The sequence below is a fragment of the Babylonia areolata genome, chromosome 1, assembly GCF_041734735.1.
Source record: "Babylonia areolata isolate BAREFJ2019XMU chromosome 1, ASM4173473v1, whole genome shotgun sequence".
NCBI lineage: Eukaryota > Metazoa > Mollusca > Gastropoda > Neogastropoda > Buccinidae > Babylonia > Babylonia areolata.
Genome location: NC_134876.1, coordinates 93,900,086 through 93,904,460, shown reverse-complemented (window position 1 = coordinate 93,904,460; position 4,375 = coordinate 93,900,086). Strand labels below are relative to the sequence as shown.

Genomic DNA, 4,375 nt, shown 5'->3' with positions numbered 1-4,375 from the left:
GTAAATGAAACAACAGTGGGTAATAAGGTAACCTATCAGGTGTGTGGTTGGGTAAATGAGACAACAACGGGTAACGAGGTAACCTATCATTGTGTATGAGAGGGTAAATGAGTCAACAATTGGTAACAAGATAATCTATCATGGTGTGTGGAAGGGTAAATGAGACAACAGTTGGTAACAAGATAACCTATCATGGTGTGTGGCTGGGTAAATGAGACAACAGTTGGTAACAAGATAACCTATCATAGTGTGTGATAGGGTAAATGAAACAACAGTGGGTAACAATATAACCTATCATGGTGTGTGGTTGGGTAAATGAAACAACAGTGGGTAATAAGGTAACCTGTCATGGTGTGTGATAGGGTAAATGAGACAACAGTGGGTAACAAGATAACCTGTCATGGTGTGTGATAGGGAAAATGAAACAACAGTGGGTAATAAGGTAAACTTGTCATGGTGTGTGATAGGGTAAATGAGACAACAGTGGGTAACAAGGTAACCTGTCATGGTGTGTGATAGGGTAAATGAGACAACAGTGAGTAACGAGGTAACCTATCGTGGTGTGTTGAAGGGTATTAATGAGACAACAGTGGGTAACGAGGTAACCTGTCATCGTGTGTGATAGGGTAAATGAAACAACAATTGGTAATAAGGTAACCTATCGTGGTGTGTGGTAGGGTACATGAAACAACAGTGGGTAATAAGGTAACTTTTCGTGGTGTGTTGTGGGGTAAATGAAACAACAGAGGGTAATAAGGTAACCTGTCATGATGTGTAATAAAGCAAATGAAACAACTATAGATAACGATGCGACCTATCGTGACGTAAGACAGGACACACAGATCAAACAAGACAACTATCTGCAGGTGACAAAGAAACATGTCATGGTGTGGGATAGATAGGGTAAATAAAACAACATTAACTGACAAAGGTATAACCTGTAATGGGTGGGAAATAAAACCAAACCCAGTGGATTGTTACCATGGACTTGTCTTTAACTGTGGTCACAGGCAAAAGGACTTTTTTTTTTTTTTTTTTTTTTTTTTTACATGTATTGAACGACAGTTCATGGATCACTAAGAACTGCAGATGGAAATGACTGCTCCAGTATTGATCTATCGCCAGTCCTACGGGATAGTTCCTCTGTTGGGAGCTGAGATCCTGACGTTAATAATCGAGTCAGGCTGGATCGTATATACATGTCTGTGTATGATATGCCTCATACTCTGCCTGGTTCAGAATCACACTGTACTACGCCGGCCGCATGTGTGCTTGTGGTTGTGTGTACACTGCACAAGGGCTCGTGAATGTGCGTCTGCGAGTGTGCATGCATGCGTGTATCAGCGTGTGTGTGTGTGTGTGTGTGTGTGTGTGTGTGTGTGTGTGTGTGTGTGTGCGTAATATATATATATATATATATATATATATATATATATACTGATATTATCTATAATAACATATCTACACTTTTTTTTCTTTTCTTTTTTTTTTTAGAAAGAGTGGTCATGAATGCTTTATGTAACGTGTAATATTTTTCGAGTCTTTCATGTAAAGCGCCCTGGGCTCTTAGAGAGAAAGGGCGCTATATAAATGTACATTATTATTAGTATTATTATTAGTATTATTGTTATTATCATTATATATATATATATATATATATATATATATATATATCTATATCTATCTCTCTATATATATATAGAGAGAGAGAGAGAGAGAGAGAGAGATGGTGGGTATAGTGTCAGCGTTTGTCTGTGTGTATGGGTAGTCGATCGGTTGTTTCCATGCTTGGTAGTTTTTGTTGGGGTTGTTGTTTGTTTAATTGTTGATGTTGTTGTTTCGGGGGGGGGGGGGGAGGTAAGGGGGGGTGTTCATTATTAATGGTTTTTCCCTTTTTTGACGCCCCCAGATCACCACAGGCAGCTGGCAACTCAGTAAGTAGGTCACAGAGTAATCAACCGCGTGTTTCCCCACTATGCCACAGAGATAAACCACACCAACCCAGCGCTACAGACCTACAACGGCTCGGCCGTGACCTGCGCATATTTGTAGCCATGTAGCTCTGTGTGCGGCGGCGGACTGGACTGAGGGACCAGCCAATACAAGGCCAGTACATACTTTTACAGCGGTATGGCAGCCAGTGGGCGCTGGGTGAGCAGGCACTGACCTGTAAACATACTAAACGTACATGTAGGCTGTGTGTATCAGTGCTTCAGTGTTTGTCAGTGGTCCGAGAAAAGGGGTTAGTTGAGTGTACTGCAGTCGCGGTCAGTGGCGAGTGTACTGGACACTTCGTCTGGACGGTAGTCCGTCATACGTGTTTATCAGTTAAATACATCACCTTTTTGCTCTGACCAGTGGCTTTAGCAGACGTGTGTGTGTGTGTGTGTGTGTGTGTGTGTGCCGTGTGTGTGTGTGTGTGGTGTACTTCTAGCTCAGTGGCGGTCACTCCGTGTGCGGAGACGGTGCTTATCGGCTCACATGAAGGTCAACAGCACGGTGATATACAATTGTGTGAGTTTATGTGTGCTGCCAAGTTGTGTTCAGTTGTGTTGTTTTTTTTCTTCTCCGCACAACTGACTACAGTGCAAGTGAAAGAAACAAAGTTTACAGGGATTATTGATTGTCACTGATTTCAAAGGTGGTTTTCGTTGTAGTGACGGTAAGTGTGTGTGTGTGTGTGTGTGTGTGTGTGTGTGTGTGTGTCTGTCTGTCTGACTGTATGTGTATTTTAATGGATTAGACCTCTCTCTCTCTCTCTCTCTCTCTCTCTCTCTCTCTCTCTCTCTCTCTCCAATGAATATCCGTCAAGTGTGGTCTACAAATTAAGTTTGAATTGAAAAAAACAAAATCAACGAAAGATTTCGAGTCTCATTTCATGCTGCCTTTGACCATTGAACGCCTGCGGCAATACTACAACGTTTCTGGCAGCGGGTTTGCCTTGTAGGCGGAAGGGTATATATTATAAATTTATAATAACTAAAAGGTCCACAAATGTCTGTGAGTGTCTCACAAATGGACAACCTGTGACAGTGAGAGGACGCGAGTGGACAATGGAGTCACTTGACTGCTGACATCAGACACACAGGAACAGGAGACTCGTATCATAGCAGTTGGTTCGCCCCGCCGCAATATTGAGCCCTTGTGAAGACAGATAGATAGATAGGAGATGCGCCGTATGGCCCGATGAAGAACTTTATAATGTATCATCATCAACTGCTAGATGCTCCCCTGAGCGCGTTGTTGGACGCGTAATTATTGACAACTTAACGCTCCCAAACAACATTATCCTCAAACGGCTGAGTGCACAAAGTATTATTATCGATCGTCACTTAGAAAGTTGACACATTCTCATTGTCTTCTGTCATCTGTTTTTTCAGGGATAAGGTCAGGGCCGATATTTACTGCAGTAGTTTTTCAGTTTTGCTTCAAGATGGGGTAATGGTCGTAACATGGCTTTTCTATACCCTCATAAAGCATTTCATTTATTTATTTTACTGTAGAAAGAACCATGTGCTGAACGGTGGTGACCACTGCCTACCGCATTTTCATCACTCTCTGTTCATGTTGTCAATGTAAACCGGAACATGACTGCATACGGACTATTTATAGTAATGGCTATGGCAGCGCCCTTTAAACCGAAAAACGGCCTATCGTGAAGTTGTTGATAGGGAGGCTGTCATGGCGCTCCATCATTGTACCTACTCTCTCTGCATGCGGTTCAGTAGGAGTCATGTAGCGTTTATATACGGCATAGATAGATGGATAGACTGATAAATAGATATATAGATAGACAGATAAATAGATAGGTAGATATGTATGAATAATAATAATAATAATGGATACTTATATAGCACACTATCCAGAAATCTGCTCTAGGTGCTTTACAAAAACGCTCTGTTAACATAAAACATTGCATCTATGTTACACACACACACCAAAATGTGACTACACACACACACACACACACGCACACACACACACCACACACACACACACTCACACACACACACACACACACACACACACACACACACACACACACCGCATACATACATTTTAACATACATGTGTATCTAACAGCTACCCTAACACATACGCACACATAGGCAGGCACAAACTTACATTTGTATTTCTTTTTATCACAACAGATTTATCTGTGTGAAATTCGGGCTGCTTTCCCCACTGCAGGAAGAGCGCGTCGCTACACTTCAGCGCCACCCTTTTCAAGTTTTTTTGTATATATGTATGTGTGTGTATATACATATAGATAGATAGATAGATAGATATAGGTATGTAAAGGTAAACAGAAACACAAAAATGCATATATGTACAGTCAAATTATTGTCATGGCTCAAAACCCCATTTTACAAGA

At 41.4% G+C, this 4,375-nt stretch overlaps 1 protein-coding gene across 1 annotated transcript in view; it reads left to right on the top strand.

Annotated features, from left to right (window-relative positions):
* Nucleotides 1–2,138: 2,138 nt before the first annotated feature.
* The window catches only part of LOC143289354 (retinoic acid receptor alpha-like), a 118,358-nt gene continuing 116,121 nt past the window's right edge, over nt 2,139–4,375 (top strand). Inside the window, exons 1-2 of the mRNA XM_076598351.1 lie at nt 2,139–2,242; nt 2,435–2,662. The gene's annotated coding sequence lies outside the window, so the exon portion shown is untranslated. The remainder of the gene's footprint in view (nt 2,243–2,434; nt 2,663–4,375) is intronic.